Below are 12,384 nucleotides of genomic sequence, written 5' to 3' on the forward strand. Positions count from 1 at the left end.
ATACAGAATTTAAAATTGTATTAAAAAGCTGGAAAGATTGTCTCAAGAAACTATATTCTACATTCTGTGATGCATCATGAAGGCCAGTATTCTATTCTAGGAGAAATGTTTTAACATTATTTGTACTTATCTCATTGTTATCTTGACAGGATTTTAATAAATAGAAAGCAGGCCATGCCATAAAATATCTATAAATCAAATCAAGTATACTCTAAAGGCTTTAAGCCACAAATAACATCTCCAGTAACACCTCAAGCTCCCTTGTGCCATATTAACTCCTTACAAGTCTACTCAAAGCAAATGCTGAACTGTAAGTGGTTTAATTGGACACTGACTCCTGGTTCAAAATACCAGACAGATGAACCCTAAGTCTAGGAGCTAATCAGAAATAAAACTACCTTAGTTTTGTTTATAATAATAATATTACTGACAACATAATATTATTTATGACAATGTGTATTTGTCATGCAAACAAAAATACAAAACAATTTAATTGAAAAGTGTATTAACTCCCTGCGGAGTCAGGCAAATGTGCAGTTACTTGACAGCATTGGCCGTGCAAATTCTACAAACTATTCCTAGAATAATTCTTAAGAAACAGTCCGTGAACTCCTTATTGCTTCCTGATATTGAGAGTCCTTTTCTAATGAGCCCAGTTGGTGTGGGCGTACAGGGCAGTGCCTGAATGAGTAGTAGTTGGCCCAATAATGCCGTACAATAGGATCATAATGGGTAAGTAGGACACTGCCTACATCTGCTTAACACTTCCTAGACCACAGCCTTTTGATAAATGTTCGGCAACAAAAGACCAGATAGATAATAATTGCACAACATTCAGTACCAGGCTAAGATCATTGATTTTAAGGACAAATAGTATTATGTTTACTTCACACTTAGTCTTTCTTTGTCCTTAAACAGCATCATAGTTTCTGTGATACGCTTCCATTCTTTCTATTATTTTACTCAGTTGTCTTATTATACACATCTTTTCCTGGAAGACTGGCTGCTTGGATCAAGCTGGGCCAGGAAAGGACCATCTGTGCATCTCAAAATATTCCCCAAGCCATCACATAACTTTTGTGTTCTCCGTTCAGTGGCTACTAGGGATTGAGGGCTGGAGGGTTTTCTTCATTTTGCGATAGCCAAAAGTTACCAGGGTAGGATTGAGGCATGTTTCAAATGAGAACATTAAAAAAATTTCCATTCATAGAAAAAAAACATTTTAGTGGATTTTTAAAATCATATTTGTAGCTGCCTATGGCCTTTTGAGCATCCTTTCAAGGAAATGGTTGGGAAATTTCCTGCTTGAAGGCACAGGTTGGAACTTAATGACCCATAATTCCTTCCCTTAGAAGCTGAGACAGATGACTTTGGCTCTGCCGAGAAGATGCCAGACTGTGACTTGGATGCTGAAACCAAGACAGTGACATCAGAAAATATGAAGCTCGTTTTCTCTCTTTCTTTCACCTTCTTGCTGTACTCCCTGCAGTAGGACTCAAGGTCAAGTTTCTAACATGGAAATGACCTCCACACAAACTATGTTTATACTTGGCGGCAGTGGCAGTGTTTACTTGATTTGGACACTGTTCCTGGGAGTTTAGTCTCAAGGTTTGTTCTCTAGTCCTGGCAACAAATGTGGGAATTCACTAATAACCACCTAATAAGCACTTTTTTCCCCCTGCATAATTAGCCATGTCAGTCTCTTTTTCTTGCAACTAGAAACTCTGACTGACATACTGCTAGAAACCATTTACAGTTGTCAAGTTGCTAGAAGAGCCTCTGTACCCAAGATGCAGCTACATTTTTTTAGAAGTTGGGTAATTCCTTTAACACTCATATGAACTGAGTAAAGTCTACACTGTATCCCTCCTGGCTGTGGAGCCCATAATACTGAACATCACTGGCTACTTTTATCAAAACCATTTTATCCATTATTTGCCCACACTTCTCACAAGTATGACATCATTAAAGCCCCCAAAGCAGACTCTCAGGAAGCTGTAAAGCATGGAATCTATAAAGGTTATCTAATACCTGTGGATATTTACAAGTAAAAAATATATATGCTTTTTAATAAAATTATTAATACTACTTCTACAGAATACAAATAAAACTCCCACATGTGACTGGCACCAAGATGAATGAGTAGGATATAAATATTTGACAATTCTGTCTCTACTGGCTTCTTAGACTGACTGACAAGGAAGACGGTATTACATAGTCATATAAAAACACATCTAATGATTTCCAAAATAACACTCATTGAGATGATTATGCAGTGATACCATCCATAAATTTTAAATTTTAATATTTTATCCTCTAAACATAGTGTGTGAAGGCTGATCCTTACTGCAGCATCCCAAACTGGGCATCTAAATTACAGGGGGGTCCTTTGAGAAGAGCAAGGAAATAATGTTAAAAGCATTTGCCAATGATTAGTACATGACAATTTCCTCTTAAATTCTGTCAAACAAGACCATATTCAAGCTTAGAAAGAAAGCCAAGCCTACTAACATGCTATAAAAGTGGAGTCAGTTCACATGTGTTTGGAAGCTTTTGTTTATATTTACCTCATCTCTCTCAGTAAGTATATTGATAAATATTCTCTGAGAGTCAAGGGAATAGAAGGAAACAAAGATTCACTTGCATGATCTTGTATGGTAGACAGAAACGCATGGCCCGAGGAGGCCCAAGGAAGGACTCAATACTCCAGTGGTCAGTGCCTTCAGGGGGCCCTCAGATGCAGAGAATCTCCTTGACCAAGGAAGTTGTACCCTTCTGGGCAGGTTGCATGCAGCCACTGATTGAGGTGAGAATATAAAAGCTGGGTCCAGATTTGCTTCAGAGCTTTCCATGGGCTTGACTGCTTGGCATGGTATTTGGACCTCTCCCCTGCCCAAGCCTGCTTTTCCTTGCCCTCACCTCCACAAGTGCTGATCTATAATAAACATTCTGCATGCAAAACTCCACTCCAGTGAGAACCCAACCTGGGACAGTATTGTTTTTGGATTCCTTTTATATAATGATAGAAGTGTTCTCTCACTCCTAATTTTTCAATACTGTGAGATGCTTTAAATGTACTGAAAAAGTATAAACAATAATACAATGAGCTTTGGCAAAGCTGATCCAGCTCTAGCAAATCCTACTGTTTTGCTACATTTGCTTCAGGTTTTTTGAGAAATAAAATATTACAGATACAATGGAATCCCCTGGTTTCTTCTTCCTGGATCTTATTTCCCTCTCTTCTTCCCTCTCCAGAAGAAACCATTATCTTGAATTTGGTGTTTAATATTCACATGAATATTTTATATTCTTACTACTCCATATATACAGATCCATAGATAATATATAGTATTGTTTTGCACATTCATACACTTTATATCAATGGTATAATACACCCAGTGCTCTGCAGATTGGTTTTATTATAATATGATTTTGAGATTTATCAGTATCAGTACACATAGATCTAGTTCATTTATTTCCATTGCTCAACAGTATTCTATTGTACAACTACAGCACAATATATTTATATGTTCTTATAATGATGAACCCTTGGGGTGCTTCCAATTTTGTGCAATTATAAGCGTACTGCAAAATAAGCGTCACTGTATAAATCATCCTGTGCACATGTGCCAGACCTCTCCAGTAGAGACACAGACATGGAATCGTTGGGTTGAAGGCTACGCATATCTTCAAGTTTACTTGATAACGATTATCAAATTACCTTCCAAAGTAGTTGTACCAATTTACATTCCAGTCAGCAGTGTATGAGAGCTCCAGTTTCTGTACATTTTCACTGATACCGATATGCATTTTGGGGCTTAAATTTCCTTCCTTCCTTCCTTCCCTCCTTCCTTCCTCCCTCCCTCCCTCCCCTCCTTCCCTCCCTCCCTCCCTCCCTCTTTCCTTCCTTCTCTCCCTCCCTCCCTTCCTTTCTTTCTTTGTAATCTGATAGGCATGGGATGCTACCTTGCATTTATTTTATTTTGTATTTCCTTGCTAACCAACATCTTTTCATATGCTTATTGGCCATTTAGGTACCCTCTCTCACAGGTATCATAAACTCTCAGGGGGATACTTTCTCCCTACTACCAGCACCCAAGCTTGTCCTCTTCTGGGGGACAGGTTTCTCAACACCCTTGTACTAATGCTGTAGCTCCGTAAAGTTTTATGTTTGGGCAAGGGATATCCCATTAGACTCCCCATCTTGGGCAGCCCTCAAAGGGCACATGGCATTTGACATCTAATGGTATGCTCAAGATCACCTAGGTTTGACACATACTTTCAAGGTGGAAGCCAGGTTTACCGCTTACTTAGCTTAGGAGTCTCACTTTCGTTTTGGTTTTTGTTTCTGTGAGTACTTTACTTCCTTGGCAGCTCAGCCTTGCTTTTAAAAAAGACAATTTAAATACTTTATTCAGTATACGTATTTAGTTTCTTTCAGTGGGGAGACCGGTTAGGGTATTGAATATGCCAGAAATGGGAGTCTCCACAGCTTTTTCATATTTTCTCTTAACTTCTCTGAGAATTTCTCAGTATTTCTTTCAATTCACTATTTCTCTGTTTGCCTTGTGAAGGGTTTATCTCATCTATTATTCACTTTTTTCCAATGACAACGTTTTCCATTTCTGAGACTTCTAGTTGGGTCTTCTTCATACCCACCTGTTCCTGCTGTTCATTTAGAGTGAAACCTCTACCTAAACTCCAGGTACCTCAGTCCTAAATGCGACCTTAAACTGGTGATTCAGTGTTTTTTTTAAACAGAAATAATACTGCATACCTAGTCATGTCTCCTGCCACTGGCTTCCAGAAGCCCAGGAAGCTTCCAGCATTAGGTCCTTCCACTCCCATCTCCTTCAATAAGCAGGAAGCGCTCCATCCCAGACCTCAGCTTCAAGGAGTCTGGTGCTGGCACTAAAAACAGGGCATACTTCACCCTCTTGTGGCCTCCTAGCCCCTCTCACCTTCATTAAATCCTCACTGATGGCCAGTAGTGACATATCTCCTGACCCTTTCCAACTGTGCCCTATGGAAGCCTCGTTCCAGTTTGCAAATTCTGTTTATAAACTCTTCATCTTTTACTTAGAATATTCTCCATCTCAGGGTTACTAAGAAGACTCTCCACCTACAGACTTTAATTGAAATGTAGTTCTTTCCTGAAAATACTGCTTCTTCTGATCTCTGTCTGGTGAAGACTATGCATTCTTCACACATCACAGATGAGGTGCTCCAGAGAAGGAACCTGGCCTTCCCCTGGTTCCTCACTACCTCTACTTATTAGCATGAAGTTGTATATAATATTCCTCACTGTCCTCCTGTCAGTAGAATCTGTAATTATATTCCCACTTACATTCTTTTTTAAAAAAAGATTTATTTATTTATTTTTTGGGCTGCATTGGGTCTTAGTTGCAGCATGAGGGATCTTCGTTGGGGCATGCGGGATCTTTCATTGAGGCACGGTCTCTTTGTTGCGGTGCCCAGACTTCTCTCCAGTTGTGGTGTGCAGGTTTTCTCTTCTCTAGTTGTGGCACATGGCTCCAGGGCATGTGGGTTCTGTAGTTGTAGCGCGCAGGCTCCAGAGCGCGTGGGCTCTGTAGTTTGCGGCACGCGGGCTCTCTAGTTGAGGCGTGTGAGCTCAGTAGGTGTGGCACGTGGGCTTAGCTGCCCTGTGGCATGTGGGACCTTAATTTACTGACCAGGGATCAAACTCACGTTCCCTGCATTGGAAGGTGGATTCTTTACCACTGGACCGCCCGGGAAGTCTCGTCCACTTACATTCTTACATTAGTATGCTGTGTTCCCTCTTTACTTAGATGCTAGAAACAATTCTTCCAAACTTGTGCAAAAGCTCACTGGGGGTCATGCCATCCAACTACAGTTGCCCACTTGAATCACTAGCATCTATTTACTTCAGGTTGTTCTAACTGATTCACTAATTCAGGAGTGGCTACAATAGTGACTACCACTATGACGATGACAATTAAGAAAGAGCAGTAGGCATTCCTAACAGGCCATTAGCGATGACACCCTCAACTTCCTGTCCCACATTTATGTTAATCCTCAGTCCTCTTCCAGGCTTGGTAGAGGAGTGTCCCCTTCCTGTCTAAGGCCAGACTCCCCATGCCCTCTTGCCTCTTCCAGGATCTTGCTTCTCTTTCCCGAATCGTCAGTGTTTCCTCTCAGTTTAACGCTTAAATCTTCTCATCAGAAAACATCTTCTCAGGACTCAGGACTCCTCAATCTCTGTTTCCTTCCCATTTGACCTATACTACCTTTTAGTAAATATTTCTCTTTAAATTGACTCCTTTTTAAGACAAGACAGTATCATTCTAGCATTAAATCATTGAAATCCTGGTTTCTAATGCTTCTATATAATTTTCTTAATATAACTTAAAATACGTAATTTTTAAAGATGTTCATCTGTGTATTAAAAACCCATTCACATCACAGTACATGTACAACACACCAGGCGTCAACATACCTTTCCATGTCTATACATCTCAGCAGGAAAGTACTGAGTACTGGTTAGACTGAAAGAAGTAAACTGACAAGGTCATTATTTGACACAATCAGTGCTTAAGTAAGAAATAATTTTTACTTCAATCACTGTTGCTTAAAAATCTTCCAATAATAAATAATTTACCTTTCTAATTTAGTATGGTGAAAGAGTTTTATATCACTAAAAGATCAATCATCACTGAATAATAATGTTAGATTTTTAAGGTGCAGAGAACTTCACAGTATATGTCCTATATCAGGATATACTATAGCATTTTTTTCTATTTTGCATGTTAAAAAGATGAGTAAATTACGGTCATGATCATATATTTGATGCTCTTGAGTCAGGCCTAGAGAACTACTTTAAAAATGAATATTTAAGAGCTAGTAAGAAATCCTCAAAGCATCCCAGATTCCATTCCCAAATCTAGGCTGATACCAAAACCAAAGCAGTCATATTTTGAAAGGGTCCCTGAACTCTCAACCTTAATAACCATCCACTAGTGCAGAGGTGATCAAATGTCCTGACCTTCTATCACAGTTTACCTAATAATTGACAAGTCTTTATTAAGTCTACTTGGTAGTCACTAAAAACCATATAAAATTAATTATAAAAATGCTAAGTATATGATGTTTAACCCCTCTGTACTGACCAGATCCTTTTGTTAAGAAGAAATATTACCTTTCTCAATCAAACTGTTCTCAGATACCAGTGTCCCACTGTCCCATAGGGGTTTAAACCTTCAAGCAGGTTTGAAAAATGTTGCCCAGAAGATTCCAAAGCTTGGAGGTTCACAGTGACACTAGCACATTAAAAGTTTTCAGACGTCCACCAGTAGGATATCAGCTTACCTTTGTATAACCTGGCCATTCTTTGATTTATTGAAACTAACCACACCTTTTCTTTTCAAGTAACAACTATTAACATCTCAAGAAACAATATTGTCTTGCAGAACACAACTTAGTCAACAGTAAAAATTCAGCTCAGGGAATTCCCCTGGTGGTCCAGTGGTTAGGACTCTGAGCTCTCACTGCTGAGGGCGTGGGTTCAATCCCCTGTTGGGGAACTAAGATCCCACAAGCCAAAATAAATAAATAAATAAAATAAGAATTCAGCTCATTTTTATTGTATTTTGGGATGGTTGAACTAAGGGGTACTATCCTGTATTCTACATTAAAAATATACCTTACATGTTGGAAAACAAAATTTTAATTACTTTGGTCAAGGCTGAATATTTACAAAGGGCTGGTCACCACAAAGGGTTAACCTTCAAATGGAAACTCCTGACCTCACACCACTCTGAAGACAGGGAGGGAATGATCGTTAGGACGCTACTGCTGGATTAGTTGCTCTAATCTATGCCCACAGCTTTTTACATTTAGATCTTCTTTAAGATAACAGAAAAACATGAGATACAACCACCAATCTGATTTTTTGTTATACTAGTTGACATTCAAATAGGAGATGATCAACATTTAGATCTTTATTGTTTTATCCTACTATCAAACCACACAGGATTATACCAGGTTTTAGCTTTGATATCTATCCTTCAGTTTTAATGAAGCAGAGAGAATGGCAAAGCTTACCAGATGCTCTCAATCTATATTCTAAACCTCAGGCTCTTATCTGTAACTGTCACCAAAGCTCCTTTATTAGGAAATCGAAATGAAGAGAGGTTTACATTAAAACACACTAATGAAAGCTTTGCTTAGAGCCACATACAGAGAAGGCTGAGCCAAACGGGTAAAAGCTCAAGCCTTTCCTACAGCATCACCGATGGCTTTATAAAAACTTGTCTACCCACCAGTAGCTCACTGGCTCTTTAATCTCTTACCTGGCAATCTCTGACCATTGCATGGGCCTGTGTACATCGGTGATGTCCAAATCCACTATCTCTAATCAGATTCAAACTGATGTTTTCAATGGTGGTGAACTAAGCATCTCTACTTGAAGGATGAGCCATGGCTCACATCTAGCCATACCACCCCCTGCCTCCTGTGTTTTCTATTTCTCCACTGCAGTGGTCCTCGAAGTACGGGCCCTGAACCAGCAGCATCAGTATCACCTGGAAACTTCTTTGAACCAGAAGGGGTCAGGTCCAGCCACTGGTACTTGAACAGGACCTCCAGGAGACTCTCATGCACACAAAAGTTCCAGAATCACTAACCAAATGGAACCACCATTCCCCTTTTACTCAGACTCAAAATGCAAGTGTTTTCATCTTTGCATCATTTTCCCCTTTCTCTTATTCCCCATTTCTCACACGTTAAATGGTTTCCCAAATCCTGTCACTCAACTTCTCTACCACTATTGAATCCATTCCCTTCCTTGCCATTCCCACCGCTACTACCCTAGTTCGGACTCACATTAACTTTAGACTATTGTAATAACCCTGCACTAAGTCGTCTCCCCACCATGGTGGCGAGGGGCCTTGACTCTGCTTTTCACATTTCTCCCAGATAAATCTGTTGAGGGCATACTACTACTCATCAATAATCTCTATCCTCTCCTGAGTGTTTCCTGGACTCCAGGCTCTCTGCTAAGCTTTAACATGCATTACGTCGTTAACTTCTTAGTCAGACTGCAAGGTAGTGAATGAAGGTTACCCTCATTCACAGAGGGCTGACTTGACTGAAGTCATTCAAAACCAAGATTTGAATCACATCAGTCTGACTCCTAACCCCATGGTGTTAACCACTGCACACCATGCCCTTCACACCCAACCCGTAGTACGGTTACCACAGCCTTATTTTAAGACCCTCGGCAGTCTGCCCCAAATACCTTTTTTTCAGTCTCCTGCCACTCCCCTTCACGCACCTGGGCAGAACTATTCATAATTTCCTATACTTACCACTCAGAGCTTTTTCTCACCTTGCTCCATCCACCTGAAATATCACCCTCGCGCGTGCCTAGAGTCCTTTATCCAGCCCTTGGGTAAAGCACTTAGCCATTACCTGTGCTCCATTTACTAAACTGAATTCTCCTTAAAGAACAGTGAAATCTGTATTTCATCCATCTAGCTTCTTACAAGACCAAGACAAGAAAATCCTGCTAATTCATTCTGGGTGAATTTTACACAGTACACTTTATTTAGTATGTTATAATCGATCACATAAATTTTTAAATTGATTGATTCCTAAGTAATTTTATATAATGACAGGCATAATATATTATGGTTGGTCCTTTATGAGGCTCTTAAAGCATTTCAAATGTAATAATAATCACACGCTTACAACGTAGGTAAGGGAAATTAGAAAAATCAGTGGTACAAAAGGATTTTCTACCTTTAAAGTCACAGAGAGATATGAAGGCAGAGCTGTAACTAGAACCTGTGTTTCCCGAAATTTTGTTGACTGCTCTTTCAATAAATCAGCTCTGCCCGTGCTCCGCAACAAGAGAAGCCACCACAATGAGAAGCCTGCGCACTGCAACGAAGAGTAGCCCTCCGCTCGCCACAACCAGAGAAAGCCCGCACGCAGCAACGAAGACCCAATGCAACCAAAAATAAATAAATAAATTTAAAAAAGTAATAAAAAATAAATCAGCTCTATCAGGGATTTCATATTATTCATGGTGACACGGGCAAATAGGTTCTTTTTTCCTGCAGTACGCGGGCCTCTCACTGTTGTGGCCTCTCCCGTTGCGGAGCACAGGCTCTGGACGTGCAGGCTCAGCGGCCATGGCTCCGTGTGGAATCTTCCCGGACCGGGGCACGAACCCGTGTCCCCTGCATCGGCAGGCGGACTCTCAACCACTGCGCCACCAGGGAAGCCCAATAGGTTCTTTTTTTTAAAAAAATAACATGCATCATTTCAGTGGCACAGTAGCTTAATGCTGTTCCTATGACTTACTCCATGCCACTGCTTCCCCTCCCCTCACTTGCTTATTACACCTGTTTCCATCTGCCAATTCCCTGATCTCTCAGGCGTCATACCCTGCCTCTCAGAAAATCAGGAGTTTCCCAGCCTTGGCATGACATTTTTGAAAACCTGTCCACCAGTCCAAAGACACTTTAAATTATTTAACTAGAAATGCCTTCTTTTATTTCCATTTACCTTCTCTCCTAAAAGTAGAATGTGTGTGTGTATGAATATATGTGTGTGTAAATATAAATGCTAGATAAGTCTTCTGTTAGTTGAGGTTTTACTAATTTATGCTTACTAGTAGTCAAACAAATATTCAATAAAAGAGCTACAACATGAAAAATGGATGCCTGGTATCAGTGTCAGTGTCAGTTGTCAGCGACAACTCCTGCTGTCATTTTCCAACAAGGTAGGTATTTGGTAGAATTAACGTCAAAAACACAAAGGAGATTTCCCTTAAAATGTAATGTCTTGAATATCTGATTAGTCTTTTTTTTTTTTTTTTTTGCGATACGCGGGCCTCTCAGTGTTGTGGCCTCTCCCGTTGCGGAGCACAGGCTCTGGACGCGCAGGCCCAGCGGCCATGGCTCACGGGCCCAGCCGCTCCGCGGCACGTGGGATCTTCCCGGACCGGGGCACGAACCCATGTCCCCTGCATCGGCAGGCGGACTCTCAACCACTGCACCACCAGGGCAGCCCGATTAGACATTTTTAAAAAATTCATTAAGAAATTATGAAAAATAATAATGACTTAACATTAATAATTTATCTGGTTTTCCAGTACCTAAATATTTCAAAATTAGTAAGACCAGCGATACATACCACCTAATGTTAGATGTTTATTTGAGAGCTAATTGACTGTGCAGATGACAATAACGCATATAAATCATTATTTGCTGAAATGGAAAAGTGAGAGGAATAAATGACCAACCTCCCACTTCCTCTCTGTGGACTAGTTGTTGCAAACACAACAAAGAATATGAAAAGGATAAGAGAAACAAAAACAAGGCAAAATTGAATCTTCCTTTCTTCAGTAGGTCTAATAAATAGCGCTAGGGAATAAGAGGCTAATTTTCAAAATGATTAATTTAAGGTTTGGTTAATGAAGTGTAATGGGGAAAGAAAACAAATACTGTCTAGTGCAGGTAGCGCTTGTCTTACGATTATACTTTTTAAATTACTAAGCTTACTTCTACAGCTGTTCTTTCTGCTTCGCAGATATTTTAAGACTAAAGTGTGGGGAAGCGAGGAGGTAACTAGAATAAGAATATACATTTATGAGCTGTGCCCTTAGTCAGTTAAATGGTTCCCTGAGAAGTCTTGTTACCCAGCCCAAGAGGTATAAGTGGTATTCAATTGTTTTTCCTTTTTAACTTTTCGATTTTTACATTTTACCTGTACGGCCTCACTAACATCATTTGTTTCTAAACCTCCAGAAATTGTCCTGGGGTTCTTGAGAAATAAGGTTAAGAAAAATCAATGTATTATTGATAACCACAGGACATCTCTAACCTACAGGAAACATTAAAGCCTTAGGACAGAACTGGGGCACGTCAATGTGTCTGCATCTAGACTCATGACCATCCTTATTTTCAGGTCCACAAGTGTTTCCATACTCAGTGTCCTCTGTTTTTCTCTGACTCTCCTGCTTTCTCCCCTAACATCCAGCTCTTCTACAGGTGAGCTAAACAGAAAAGCAATTAAAATTTGTTTTAATTTTAAAATTTGTTGTTCCCAATAGCTGTATTTTCCTTACTTAGCTAAAAAAGTGGACAAGTTACGGTGCTTTGTGACCACCTAGAGGGATGGGATAGGGAGGGTGGGAGGGAGGGAGGGAGACGCAAGAGGGAAGAGATATGGGAACATATGTATATGTATAACTGATTCACTTTGTTATAAAGCAGAAACTAACACACCATTGTAAAGCAATTATACTCCAATAAAGATGTTAAAAAAAAAAAAGTGGACAAATAAGGTTACTTTTTACTTGTGTTAGGTCTGTATGGCTCTCAGTAGAAAACAAAG

At 39.9% G+C, this 12,384-nt stretch overlaps 1 protein-coding gene across 16 annotated transcripts in view; it reads right to left on the minus strand.

The window, feature by feature from the left end:
- PKP4 (plakophilin 4) overlaps positions 1-12,384 on the minus strand; it is a 252,499-nt gene that overhangs the window by 115,602 nt on the left and 124,513 nt on the right. The gene's annotated exons all lie outside the window — the stretch shown is intronic.

This window comes from Monodon monoceros, unplaced genomic scaffold, assembly GCF_005190385.1.
Source record: "Monodon monoceros isolate NGI ecotype Baffin Bay Population unplaced genomic scaffold, NGI_Narwhal_1 Super_Scaffold_16, whole genome shotgun sequence".
NCBI classification, from domain to species: Eukaryota; Metazoa; Chordata; class Mammalia; order Artiodactyla; family Monodontidae; genus Monodon; species Monodon monoceros.